General features: G+C 43.9%; 1 long non-coding RNA gene across 1 annotated transcript; it reads right to left on the bottom strand.

Moving 5' to 3' along the window:
* Positions 1-1,358: 1,358 nt before the first annotated feature.
* LOC145813801 (uncharacterized) lies at positions 1,359-4,108 on the bottom strand. Its single transcript, XR_014357188.1, has 3 exons — positions 3,921-4,108; positions 3,169-3,213; positions 1,359-1,460 (listed from the first exon to the last, which is right to left on the bottom strand). It is a non-coding gene; the product is annotated as an uncharacterized LOC145813801 (long non-coding RNA).
* Positions 4,109-15,297: the final 11,189 nt, after the last annotated feature.

Below are 15,297 nucleotides of genomic sequence, written 5' to 3'. Positions count from 1 at the left end.
TATCTAGTAATTTTGGAAAATTATCCAGAAAGCTTATCATGTCATAAACATGTCGGAAGTTCATAACATTTTGATCATTTCGAAAAATACTTACTGTTTAAAAACATGTGATCACAAATCATCCTTATAGTATCAAAACAAAGAACATACAGTTTTGTAACTTCTCGCAACATACTAGACACTTGGTCATGTCGTCATAAGTTCAAGTTGACTAGTTAGTCATAAACTTTACTTAACCCCTTTTTAAATACAAAATAGGGATTAGTTTAACAGTTTGCATTAAAATGCAGAAACAAAATTCCAATTTTTTTTTTTTTACCGGTATCATATGGGCAGACTCATCATATAGGTGGGGTTCTTCATATTATTCGACCATTCCTTGTAAGAAATCCTGATTACAGATTACAGATTACGCATGAACAAAACAGAATCACTATATGTATAACTTTTTATCACAGCCAGTCCTTTTCAACATATTACAAAGTATCATGCGAAACTTATTTTAGCAACTATCCACTTACAATAACCTCTCGAACTCACAGGTTTAAACATTGTTATAATAAGAAGGATGTGCCTATGTTACAGAAAGTGCACATCGCACATATTATCTTATGTGTGCACTAAATCATGTAAGTAAGTCATCTAAATAGATGCTTCGCAGATATTTATCAATTCTACAGTCACAATTAATAACACACATTTCACTTAGTCATAGGCATATAACTTGTCTTACCGTTCAACGTGAATTCTTACCACGCTTCCGCTGCGCAACTTTATTGATTTAATCCCAACTGTAGGTCTTACCATGTTCTGCATAGTAATCAATCACAATATATACAAAAAATGTATAACAGACATGAATAATAACCATTGCGGTTAGCGTCATTACATGTACCATTATCGTTGCTATCAATTCCTTTCATGTGCACTAAGGATGTCATACATGATGCCTAAGTCTTTTCTAGACATCCTAAAGCTCAATGGATTCATGTGTGAGATAGCAACTCGTGCTCTGATACCACTTGTCACGCCCCAAACCCGCCCCTAAAAGTTTGGGCATGACCCGTTTGAAAACGAACACTTAACCTGTAATAAATAACATATGGGGCCTCATCGGAAGCATAAAGTAGGAAAATAACTATACATATAAATTCCATTGAGCTACATCTACATGCCAGGACCTCTTATACATCACATTCATCATGGAAAATAGATAAAGCTCCAAACCATATGTTGTAGCATCGGTGATAAACAACCATATGTACAGACCCAGCCCCATCATTGGGCTTATATAAAAATCATTGAAGTTCTACCTCTTTAACTTTAAATGGGTAACGAAAATTAAGCCAACATTTCAATTGACTTTACAAAAATAAATGGCTTCGTGCAGCGCCTGAACCCACGAAGGTTGACAAAAGAAAACGGGTGTCATGACTAGGACTGACCACTTGGTTGGTTACCTACAGAAACAGACATTAGACAGAGTGAGCCAAGCTCAGTGAATAGTAATACATAAATAAAACAATGCTTAAATTGAAACATAACACATAGCAATGCATATAAAGATGTAGAGTTCACATACTTAGTCTGATTCTGTGCTACGTACATAACGGCCTTAAGTTCAATCTTGCAACATAAACATGGTGGCTATAAGCCCTTGAAACATGGTGCCAGGAGGCCCTTGAAACATGGTGGCTATAAGCCCTTGAAACTTGTGGCACTAAGGCCCTTGAAGCATGTGGCATAAAGCCCTTGTAACATATGGCACTAAGGCCCTTGAAACATATGGCATAAAGCCCTTGTAACATATGGCACTAAGGCCCTTGAAAAGTTGGCATGAAGCCTTTGGACATGCATATATGAACCCAAGAGGTGTATCACACGGACTCTAGAGGTAACTCACAATGTAGCACTTAGTTCCGTGTAGCACTTTGTTTCATTTCATAACAACTTATACGGATGGCTATAAACCACATAACTTTCACATAATGTATGGACTCTAGAGGTGTCTCACATGGACTCTAGCGGTGGCTCACAATGTAGCACTTAGTTCCAAGTAGCACTTTGTTCCATACCAATAATCAGTAGGTCTTACAGACCAAACCATACATGTAATGTCATACCCCGGAAATAAATTCATGCATATGCATTATGCTTGAATCATAAATAGAAATCAGAATTCATATTTGCTTATACTTAGCACTGTAATAGTGCTAGCAAATCAATAATAAGTATTTTTTTTGTTTGTTCCATAAAGGAATCCCCCAACATTGTGAACTTGTAGCATACGTGAACATGTACATACATAAACTAGTAACATACGTAAACTTGTGACAGACTTAAACTTGTAACATATACTTGAAATATACCTGAACATACTTGAACTTGTAACATACTGGAAACATGCCTGAAACATACTTGAACATCATTCATTAATTCAAACAGAACATATCATAACTAGAGCATTTCTTGTTGTGTCGTGTCATTATCGTACGCTTAACAATGAGAGACTAATTCACATTCTCATGAGGGTAACATAATGATGCTAAACTTTGCACTTATATCGTAGATTCTGGATCACTTCCAATTCATAAGCAACATAACAAATTAACTTCAATTCATCTGGATACATGTAGCTACTCTTATATTTACTCAGAATCCATTCTTCAAGAATGAACATAAATTCTTTTGGGTAAATGACTTACTTTACGTGCTCTCTTATCAATAGCATACACCTTTGTTTAATCATTCTTATATGTTAACATAGTTGCCTCGCCTTGTAATTAACATAGTCCTAATGGTAACTGTTACATCATTCCCATGAGTTGACATAATTAACGTAAAGTTAACAGGACATTCCTGATAATTAGTAACGAAAAGTAAGTACATTCTTATTAGATTATAGATGACTTTATTGGTTTCACAATTCCACAGTTCGGCCCTTGGCCTGAGGAGTTCACACAATCACAAGTTCCTTTGATGTTTTCATAATTCCATAATGTTTCTCACATAACATACATAACTTCATAAACTCTTTTGAAGTTTCCATAATATCACAGTGTTTCTCACATAGCATTCATAACATTTATGTCAACATAATTCTTACGACGAAGATTTAACATCAATAACGATAAATGGTTAATGGTACATCCAACTACTACTACTCACAGTGATCGGTTCCCGGTGGTAATGGTACAATGTCCTCGTCTCGACCTACAATTACAGTGTACAACACATAATATGAGGTTATACTTGATCCTTTACTTATTCTCTTTGATCGTTCAATCAATTAGTCATGGTGGTACCAAGCTCATTATTCTTTAATATGTTGTAATCCATGTCTTAGAAAACAGGAGAAATCGATAGGAAATGGTTTAGGTGAAGAAATGGTACATAACTAATTAACATAACGTGAACAGTCGTCACTAATTTGGGTATAACCTTTTCTGTATTTAGAATTTGGGATTCAGACTAGCGCCATTGGAAACTACACTTCCGGGGCTTGATTTTAGGCTCAAGAATCACTCAAAACGGAGTCCGGATGCAAAAGATATGCCTATTCAAAGTTGGCTGGACAGAGCTGTCTCCGCACGTGCGGGTGAACAGTGCCGCACGTGCTGCCCTGGACAGCAGCAGTCCGAAAATGGCTGAAATTGTGGGACTTCTCATTTTCAAAAATCAAACCTTAATTACATGTAAATCAAAGCCCAAAATCCTTTAATACATGACCAATTTCACATTATTATTCTTCATCAAACACTATAATCTCACAATAAACAAATTTAATGATTTTACTTCTTCAATCAAGGAATTCTTAGAAAATCAAGGTTCATGGGTTCAAAGCTCACATCTTCTATATCAATCCATGATTTCAAGTAGTAGATGGATTCTATGCAAGGTTAATAATTAGAGCCACATACCTTACCCAAACCTTTGTTCATCCCTTAGTCTCTTCAATTTTTCCCAAGCTTTTAGTTGATCTTTCCTCTCTCTTCTATCTTCTTCAAGCTTCCACGGATGTTGAATTCCTTAGGGAGAAGCTTTGCCTCTTCTCTCTCTCCCTCTCTCTCTCTCACGGTTCTCCTTCCCCTTTCTCTAGATATTTTTATTTTTTTGTTTGGCTCAAAATAGATGAGTTCAACAACTCATAAGGCATATATGCATATATAAAAGCTTCCCACAAATAGGAAGGGCCAAACACGCCCTTATGAATCGCACAAAATCACATTTCAATTAAACTTCCCAGACAACTCTAAAAATTATGCTGATCATAAATATGTCCCCTGTTCCGGTATCTGAAGTCTTTAAGGCCTTTAATTTGCAGTATAAAGTTAATCACCCAAACGTTCATTAACAAATCAGACAAATTAGATTTCAAATTAATTTTTCCAAATAATTCCAAAAATTCCCATTAACATATCTAAGTACTCAATTTTGATTTTTGAACCCATAAAGGTCGGTAATTCCCATTTTAAGTCCGTAACTCAACTGATAATGCTTCAATTCTAATAGATATAATTAAATTAAACCACATCATTTCATAGGGAAATAAAGATGATTTCTTATACGCATTTTGGGGTCATTACACTCTGTTTGGCAAATTGTGATATCCACGAAGGGTGCTCCGAATCCGGAGACTTTAATCGGCCCTAAGGTGTCTTGCACCAAAGGGGGCTCCGAATCCGGAGACTTTGTTCGGCCCTAAGGTGTCATGCACGAAAGGGGGCTACGAATCTGGAGACTTTGTTTGGCCAATCGGGATATCCACGAAGGGCGCTCTGAATCCGAAGACTTTAATCGGCCCTAAGGTGTTATGCACCAAAGGGGGCTCCGAATCCGGGGACTTTTTTTGGCCAACCGTGACATCCACGAAGGGCACTCCAAATCCGGAGACTTTAATCGGCCCTAAGTTGTCATGCACCAAAGGGGGCTCCAAATCCAGAGATTTTGTTCGGCCCTAAGGTGTCACGCACCAAAGGGGGCTCCGAATCCGGAGACTTTGATCGGCCCTCATGTGTTGTGCACCAAAGGGGGCTCTGAATTCGGAGACTTTGTTTGGCCAATCGTGATATCCGCGAGGGGCGCTCCGAATCCGAAGACTAATTCGGCCCTAAGGGGTCATGCACCAAAAGGGGCTCCGAATCCGGAGACTTTGTTGGGCCCTAAGGTGTCATGCACCAAAGGGGGCTCCGAATCTGGAGACTTTGTTTGGCCAATCGTGATATGATACCACTTGTCACACCCCAAACCCGCCCCTAAAAGTTTGGGCATGACCCGTTCGAAAACGGACACTTAACCTGTTTTAAATAACATACGGGGCCTCATCGGAAGCATAAAGTAAGAAAATAACTATACAAATAAATTCCATTGAGCTACATCTACATGCGAGGACCTCTTATACATCACATTCATCATGGAAAATAGATAAGGCTCCAAACCATATTTTGTAGCATCGGTGATAAACAAACATACATATAGACCCAGCCCCATCATTGGGTTCTACGTCTTCAACCTTAAATGGGTAATCAAAATTAAGCTAACTTTTCAATAGATTTTACAAAAATAAATGGCTTCGTTTAGTGCTTGAACCCACGAAGGTTGACAAAAGAAAACGGGTGTCATGACTAGGACTGACCACCTGGTTGGTTACCTACAGAAACAAACATTAAACATAGTGAGCCAAGCTCAGTGAATAGTAATACATAAATAAAACAATGCTTAACTTGAAACATAACACATAGCAACGCATATAAAGATGTAGAGTTCACATAGTTAGTCTGATTTTGTGCTGAGTACATAACGGCCTTAGGTTCAATCTTGCAACATAAACATGGTGGCTATAAGCCCTTGAAACATGGTGGCACGAGGCCCTTGAAACTTGTGGCATAAAGCCCTTGTAACATATGGCACTAAGGCCCTTGAAACATGGGGCATAAAGCCCTTGTAACATATGGCACTAAGGCCCTTGAAACATGCGGCATAAAGCCCTTGTAACATATGGCACTAAGGCCCTTGAAACATGCGGCATAAAGCCCTTGTAACATATGGCACTAAGGCCCTTGAAACATATGGCATGAAAGCCATTGAAAAGTTGGCATGAAGCCCTTGATACAAAGAACTTGTAACATCTTTGAACTTGTAACATACATAAACTTGTAACAACATAAACTTGTAGCATACATAAGCTTGTAACAGACTTAAACTTGTAACATATACTTGAAACATACCTGAACATACTTGAACTTGTAACAAACTGGAAACATGCTTGAAACATGCTTGAACATCATTCATTAATTCAAATGGAACATATCATAACTAGAGCATTTCTTGTTGTATCCTGTCATTATTGTACGCTTAACAATGAGAGACTAATTCACATTCTCATGAGGGTCACACAATGATGCTAAACTTTGCACTTATATCGTAGATTCTGGATAACTTCCAATTCATAAGCAACATAGCAAAATAACTTCAATTCATCTGGATACACATAGCTACTCTTATATTTACTCAGAATCCATTCTTCAAGAATGAACATAAATTCTTTTGGGTAAATGACTTACTTTACGTGCTCTATTAATCAATAGCATACACCTTTGTTTAATCATTCTTTTATGTTAACATAGTTGCCTTGCCTTGAAATTAACCGAGTCGTAATGGTAACCGTTACATCATTCCCATGAGTTAACATAATTAACGTAAAGTTAGCAAGACATTCTTGATAATTAGTAACGTAAAGTAAGTACATTTTCATTAGATTATAGATGACTTTATTAGTTTCACAATTTCACAGCTCGGCCCTTGGCGTGAGGGGTTCACACATTCACAATAGCCTTTGGGTTTCATAGATTTACAACTTATCACATCGGCCTTCAGCCCTTTGGATTCACAAGTTCACAAGTTTGGCCCTTGGCCTCACAGCTTCATAAGTCACAAGTCGGCCCTTGGCCACATAGGTTTGATCTTCACGAGTTCTTTTGATGTTTTCATAATTTCATAATGTGTCTCACATAACATACATAACTTCACAAACTCTTTTGAAGTTTCCATAATGTCACAGTGTTTCTCACATAGCATACATAACATTTATGTCAACATAATTCTTACGACGAAGATTTAACATCAGTAACGATAAACGGTTAAAGGTACATCAAAGTACTACTACTCACAACGTTCAGGTGCTTGATCCGTCCCTGTAGCTGACCCTACACAATTCACATAATTCAAACATAATTCATCATAGTACAACACCAATCAATTCACTATGAGTCAACACAACATAATCCAACAAAGTCAATATCACTTAGTTCATCAACACCATTTGTAATTTAACATAATTCAAAATAAATCCTTGAATCCCATTTCAACATTCCAAAACCAAGTTCATATCATTCATACCATTAATAGATTATTTCCCTAATTTTCCCTTCACATGATAGCATGAATTCCAATATTCATAACAAAGTTCATTCGCAAATTTTAAACATAATTTTCAAACATTTCCAAATTCTAATTAAACTTGAAGACATATAATTCAATACCTCAATTTCATTATTCTACTTTCAATTTGGGCCAAAAAATTGGGTATCATCATTAATCAACCTAGGGTTTCACGAAAAATGAGAATTTTTAACAAAATTCACACTTCTTAAATCACCACTTTTAATTCCAATTTTCCCAATGATTCTACTTCTAGGATTCACAATTCATCATTTTAACCCATCAATTTAACTTCCAACATCTCAAACTCTAAATCCCCAAATCTCATAATATGCCCTAGATGATAAAAATGAAGATTTTTACATTAATTTACTGAAGTCACCATAAATCTATCCATAGATGTAAGTATTGAGGAGATCTAGAACCCCTACCTCGAAGAACAAACAAAGGAGCGAGCTTGGATGAGATTCCACCTCAATTCCGAAATTCAATCGGTTGGAAATGTTGACCCTTTCTTGTTCTCCATCCTTGATACAAGATCCATGGAGGATTCGTTGATAAAAGTGGAAGAAATCAAGGTTTTGGAAGCTAGGGTTTCGGACATGGAAGAGGGGAGAAGAAGAGAGGAAAAGAAATTGCAAGGAATGGTCCAAAAATCCCGTTTTTGAGCTGCTGTCCCGCACAGGCCGCTCGTGCGGCGCTATTCCCCGCACGTGCGGCTCTGCTTCCAGCACAGATGTGAAAACTTCAAATGGATTTAACTCTCTTATCGGGACTCCGTTCTAGGTCGTTCTTGTGTCCAAATCGAAGCCCCGAAAATAATATTTCCAATGGTTCTAACCTCACATTCAAATTCAAAGTGTGGAAAAAGAAAAGGACAAATGAATGACGGCTGATCGTAGGTTAATTATTCGAATTAAATTCATTGGTCCAATCTTACTTTCCCATCATACCACCGCCTCAAACAATACCCCAAAATAAGGTAAGAACATTCCAAATACACTATTAAGAATGTCAAAAATGAGCCCATGCTCGAGCGGAGGGTAAAAACAATTCCAAGCCGATAAAATAAAGGTCGCCATAACTCAGTAGATAAGTCGTTAATTCCAATAGATATAGTTGAATTAAAACACATTTACCCAAATTAAATAAGGATGACTTTCTATACGCATTTTGGGGTCATTACAACCACGAAGGCGCTCCGAATCTGGAGACTTTAATTGGACCTAAGGTGCCATGCACAAAAGGGGGCTCCGAATCCGGAGACTTTGTTCGGCCCTAAGGTGTCATTCACCAAAGGGGGCTTCAAATCCGGAGACTTTATTTGGCCAATCGTGATATCCACAAAGGGCGCTCCGAATCCGGAGACTTTAATTGGCCCAAAGGTGTCATGCACCAAAGGGGGCTCCGAATCCGGAGACTTTGTTCGGGCCTAAGGTGTCATGCACCAAAGGGGGCTCCGAATCCGAAGAATTTGTTTGGCCAATCGTGATATCCACGAAGGGCGCTGCGAATCCAGAGACTTTAATCGGCCCTAAGGTGTCATGCACCAAAGGGGGCTCCGAATCCGTAGACTTTGTTCGACCCCAAGGTGTCATGTACCAAAGGGGGCTCCGAATTCGGAGATTTTGTTTGGCCAATCGTGATATCCACGAAAGGCGCTCGGAATCCGGAGACTTTAATTGGCCCCAAGGTGTCATGCACCAAAGGGGGCTCCGAATCCGTAGACTTTGTTCATCCCTAAGGTGTCATGCACCAAAGGGGGCTCCGAATCCGGAGACTTTGTTTGGCCAATCGTGATATCCACGAAGGGCACTCCGAATCCGGAGACTTTAATCGGCCCTCAGGTGTCATGCGCCAAAGGGGGCTCTGAATCCGGAGACTTTGTTCGGTGCTAAGGTGTCATGCCCCAAAGAGGGCTCCAAAATAGGAGACTTTGTTTGGCCATTCGTAATATCCACGAAGGGCGCTCCGAATCCGGAGATTTTAACCGGCCCTAAGGTGTCATGCACCAATGGGGGCTCCGAATCTGGAGACTTTGTTCGGTCCTAAGGTGTCATGCACCAAAGGGGCCTCCGAATCCGGACACTTTCTTCGGCCCTAAGGTGTCATGCACTAAAGGAGGCTCCGAATCCGAAGACTTTGTTTGGCCAATTGTGATATCCATGAAGGGCGCTCCGAATCCGAAGACTTGAATCGGCCCTAAGGTGTCATGCACCCAAGGGGGCTCCGAATCCGGAGACTTTGTTCGGCCCTAAGGTGTCTTGTACCAAAAGGGGCTCCGAATCTGGAGACTTTGTTTGGCCAATCGTGATATCCACGAAGGGCGCTCCTAATCCAGAGACTTTAATCGGCCCTAAGGTGTCATGCACCAAAGGGGGCTCCAAATCCGGAGATTTTAATCGGCCTGAAGGTGTCATGCACCAAAGGGACTCCGAATCCGAAGACCTTGTTCGGCCTAAAGATGTCATGCACCAAAGGGGGCTCCGAATCTGGAGACTTTCTTCGGCCCTAAGGGGTCATGCACCAAAGGGGGCTCTGAATCCGGAGACCTTGTTTGGCCAATCATGATATCAACGAAAGGCGCTCCGAATCCGGAGACTTTAATTGGCCCTAAGGTGTGATGCACCAAAGGGGCTCTGAATCCGGAGGCTTTGTTCAGCCCTAAGTTGTCATGCACCAAAGGGGTCTCCGAATTCGGAGACTTGGTTTGGCCAATCGTGATATCCATGAAGGGCACTCCGAATCCGGAGAATTTAATCGGCCCTAAGGTGTCATGCACCAAAGGGGGCTCTGAATCCAGAGACTTTGTTCGGCCCTAAGGTGTCATGCACCAAAGGGGCTCCGAAACCGGTGACTTTGTTTGGCCAATCGTGATATCCACGAAGGGCGTTCCGAATCCAGACACTTTAAACGGCCCTAAGGTGTCATGCACCAAAGGGGGCACCGAATCCGGAGACTTTAATCGGCCCTAAGGTGTCATGCACCAAAGAGGGCTCCGACTCCGGAGACTTTGTTCATCCCTAAGGTGTCATGCACCAAAGAGGCTCTGAATCCGGAGACTTTGTTTGGCCAATCATTATATCCATGAAGGGCGCTCCGAATCCGGAGACTTTAATCGGCCCTAAGGTGTCATGAACTAAAGGCGGCTCCGAATCAAGAGACTTTGTTCGGCCCTAAGGTGTCATGCACCAAAAGGGCTCCGAATCCAGAGACTTTGTTTGGCAAATCGTGATATCCGCGAAGGGCGCTCTGAATCCGGAGACTTTAAACGGCCCGAAGGTGTCATGCTCCAAAGAGAGTCCAAATCCGAAGACTTTGTTCGGCCCAAAGGTGTCATGCACCAAAGGGGGCTTCGAATCCGGAGACTTTGTTCGGCCCTAAGGTGTCATGCACCAAACGGGGCTCCGAATCCGGAGACTTTGTTTGGCCAATCACGATATCCACGAAAAACGCTCCGAATCCGGAGACTTTAATCGACCCTAAGGTGTAATGCACCAAAGCGGCTCTGAATCCGGAGACTTTGTTCGGCCCTAAGTTGTAATGCACCAAAGGTGTCTCCGAATTCGGGGACTTGGTTTGGCCAATCGTGATATCCACGAAGGGCGCTCCGAATCCGGAGAATTTAATCGGCCCTAAGGTGTCATGCATTAAAGGGGGCTCCGAATCCAGAGACTTTGTTCGGCCCTAAGGTGTCATGCACCAAAGGGGCTCCGAACTCGGAGACTTTGTTTGGCCAATCGTGATATCCACGAAGGGCGCTCCAAATCCGGAGACTTTAATCGGCCCTACGGTGTCATGCACGAAAGGAGGCTTCGAATCCGGAGACTTTGTTCGGCCCTAAGGTGTCATGCACCAAACGGGGCTCCGAATCCGGAGACTTTGTTTGGCCAATCACGATATCCACGAAAAACGCTCCGAATCCGGAGACTTTAATCGACCCTAAGGTGTAATGCACCAAAGCGGCTCTGAATCCGGAGACTTTGTTCGGCCCTAAGTTGTAATGCACCAAAGGTGTCTCCGAATTCGGAGACTTGGTTTGGCCAATCGTGATATCCACGAAGGGCGCTCCGAATCCGGAGAATTTAATCGGCCCTAAGGTGTCATGCATTAAAGGGGGCTCCGAATCCAGAGACTTTGTTCGGCCCTAAGGTGTCATGCACCAAAGGGGCTCCGAACTCGGAGACTTTGTTTGGCCAATCGTGATATCCACGAAGGGCGCTCCAAATCCGGAGACTTTAATCGGCCCTACGGTGTCATGCACGAAAGGAGGCTTCGAATCCGGAGACTTTGTTCGGCCCTACGGTGTCATCCACCAAAGGGGGCTCCGAATCCAGAGACTTTGTTTGGCCAATCGTGATATCCACGAAGGGCGCTCCTAATCCAGAGACTTTAATCGACCCTAAGGTGTCATTCAACAAAGGGGGCTCCGAATCCGAAGAATTTGTTTGGCCAATCTTGATATCCACGAAGAGCGCTCCGAATCCGGAAACTTTAATCAGCCCTAAGGTGTCGTGCACCAAAGGGGGCTTCAAATCCGCAGACTTTGTTCGACCCTAAGTTGTCATGTAGCAAAGGCGGCTCCGAATCCGGAGGCTTTGTTTCGCCAATTGTGATATCCACGAAAGGCGCTCGGAATCCGGGGACTTTAATTGGCCCCAAGGTGTCATGCACCAAAGGGGGCTCCGAATCCGGAGACTTTGTTCATCCCTAAGGTGTCATGCACCGAAGGGGGCTCCGAATCAGGAGCTTTAATCAGCCTTAAGGTGTCATGCACCAAAGGGGGCTCTGAATCCAGAGACTTTGTTTGGCCCTAAGGTGTCATGCACCAAAGGGGCTCCGAAACCGGAGACTTTGTTTGGCCAATCGTGTTATCCATGAACGGCGCTCTGAATCCGAAAAATTTGATCGGCCCTAAGGTGTCATGCACCAAAGGGGGCTCTGAATCCAGAGACTTTGTTCGGCCCTAACGTGTCATGCACCAAAGGCGCTCCGAATCCGGAGACTTTGTTTGGCCAATCGTGATATCCACGAAGGGCGCTCCGAATCCGGAGACTTTAATCGGCCCTAAGGTGTCATGCACCATAGCGGGCTCCGAATCTTGAGACTTTGTTCGGCCCTAAGGTGCCTTGGACCAACGGGGGCTCCGAATCCGGAGACTTTGTTTGGCCAATCGTTATATCCACGAAGGGCGCTCCGAATCCGGAGACTTTAGTCGGCCCTAAGTTGTCATGCCCCAAAGGGGGCTTCGAATCCGGAGACTTTGTTCGGCCCTATGGTGTCATCCACCAAAGGGGGCTCCGAATCCGGAGACTTTGTTTGGCCAATCGTGATATCCACGAAGGGCGCTCCTAATCCAGAGACTTTAATCGGCCCTAAGGTGTCATGACCAAAGGGGGCTCCGAATCCGAAGAATTTGTTTGGCCAATCGGGATATCCACGAAGGGCGCTCCGAATCCGAAGACTTTAATCAGCCTTAAGGTGTCATGCACCAAAGGGGGCTCCGAATCCGTAGACTTTGTTCGACCCTAAGGTGTCATGTAGCAAAGGAGGCTCCAAATCCGGAGACTTTGTTTGAGCAATCGTGACATCTACGAAAGGCGCTCGGAATCCGGGGACTTTAATCGGCCCCAAGGTGTCATGCACCAAAGAGGGCTCCAAATCCAGAGACTATGTTCATCCCTAAGGTGTCATGCACCAAGGGGGGCTCCGAATCTGGAGACTTTGTTTGGCCAATCGTGATATCCACGAAGGCCACTCCAAATCCGGAGACTTTAATCGGCCCTAAGGTGTCATGTGCCAAAGGGGGCTCTGAATCCGGATACTTTGTTCGGCCCTAAGGTGTCATTCCCCAAAGGGGGATCCGAAACCGGAGACTTTGTTTGGCCAATCGTGATATCCACGAAGGGTGCTCCGAATCTGGAGACTTTAACCGGCCCTATGGTGTCATGCACCAAAGAGGTCTCCGAATTCGGAGACTTGGTTTGGCCAATGGTTCTCAGAATCCGGAGACTTAAATCGGCCCTAAGGTGTCATGCAGCAAAGGGGGTTCTGAATCCAGAGACTTTCTTCAGCCCTAAGGTGTCATGCACGAAAGGGGGATCCAAATCCGAAGACTTTGTCTGGCCAATCGTGATATCCACGAAGGGCGCTCCTAATCCAGAGACTTTAATCGGCCCTAAGGTGTCATGCACCAAAGGGGGCTCCGAATCCGGAGACTTTAATCGGGCCGAAGGTGTCATGCACCAAAGGGACTCCGAATCTGAAGGCTTTGTTCGGCCCAAAGGTGTCATGCACCAAAGGGGGCTCCGAATCCGGAGACTTTGTTCGGCCCTAAAGTGTCAAGCACCAAAGGGGGCATTGAATCCGAAGTCTTTGTTTGGCAATCATGATATCAACGAAAGGCGCTCCGAATTCGGAGACTTTAATTGGCCCTAAGGTGTCATGCACCAAAGGGGCTCTGAATCCGGAGGCTTTGTTCGGCCCTAAGTTGTCATGCACCAAAGGGGTCTCCGAATTCGGAGACTTGGTTTGGCCAATCGTTATATCCACGAAGGGCACTCCGAATGCGGAGACTTTAATCGGCCCTAAGGTGTCATGCACCAAAGGGGGCTCCGAATCCAGAGACATTGTTCGGCCCTTAGGTGACATGCACCAAAAGGGGCTCCGAATCCAGAGACTTTGTTTGGCCAATCGTGATATCCACGAAGGGCGCTCCGAATCCGGAGACTGTAACCGGCCCTAAGGTGTCATGCACCAAAGGGGGCACCGAATCCGGAGACTTTAATCGGCCCTAAGGTGTCATGCACCTAAGGGGACTCCGACTCCAGAGACTTTGTTCGTCCCAAAGGTGTCATGCACCAAAGGGGGCTCCGAATCTGGAGACTTTGTTTGGCCAATCGTTATATCCACGAAGGGCGCTCCGAATCCAGAGACTTTAATCGGCCCTACGGTGTCATGCACCAAAGGGGGCTTCGAATCAAGAGACTTTGTTCGGCCCTAAGGTGTCATGCACCAAAGTGGCTCCGAATCCGGAGACTTTGTTTGGCCAATCGTGATATCCGCGAAGGGCGTTCTGAATTCGGAGACTATAATCGGCCCGAAGGTGTCATGCACCAAAGGGACTCCGAATCCGAAGACTTTGTTCGGCCCAAAGGTGTCATGCACAAAGGGGCTTCGAATCCGGAGACTTTGTTCGACCCTAAGGTGTCATGCACCAAAGGGGGCTCCGAATCCGGGGACTTTGTTTGGCCAATCATGATATCCACGAAAGGCGCTCTCAATCCAGAGACTTTCATCGGCCCTAAGGTGTCATGCACTAAAGGGGCTCTGAATCCGGATACTTTGTTCGGCCCTAAGTTGTCATGCACCAAAGGGGTCTCCGAATTCGGAGACTTGGTTTGGCCAATCGTGATATCCACGAAGGGCGCTCCGAATTCGGAGACTTAAATCGGCCCTAAGGTGTCACGCAGCAAAGGGGGTTCTGAATCCAGAGACTTTGTTCGGCCCTAAAGGTGTCATGCACCAAAGGGGCTCCGAATCCAGAGACTTTGTTTGGCCAATCGCAATATCCACGAAGGGCACTCCGAATCCGAAGACTTTAATCGGCCCTAAGGTGTCATGCACCAAAGCGGGCTCCAAATCTGGAGACTTTGTTCGGCCCTAAGGTGTCATGCACCAACGGGGGCTCCGAATCCGGAGACTTTGTTTGGCCAATCGTTATATCCACGAAGGGCGCTCCGAATCCGGAGACTTTAATCGGCCCTAAGGTGTCATGGACCAAAGGGGGCTTCGAATCCGGAGACTTTGTTCGGCCCTAAGTTGTCATCCACCCAGGGGGGCTCCGAATTCGGAGAC

Source organism: Camellia sinensis, chromosome 15, assembly GCF_055761805.1.
Source record: "Camellia sinensis isolate YWXY chromosome 15, ASM5576180v1, whole genome shotgun sequence".
NCBI lineage: Eukaryota > Viridiplantae > Streptophyta > Magnoliopsida > Ericales > Theaceae > Camellia > Camellia sinensis.
The sequence above is the reverse complement of the archived record's forward strand: the minus strand, read 5'-3'. Positions and strand labels throughout refer to the sequence as shown.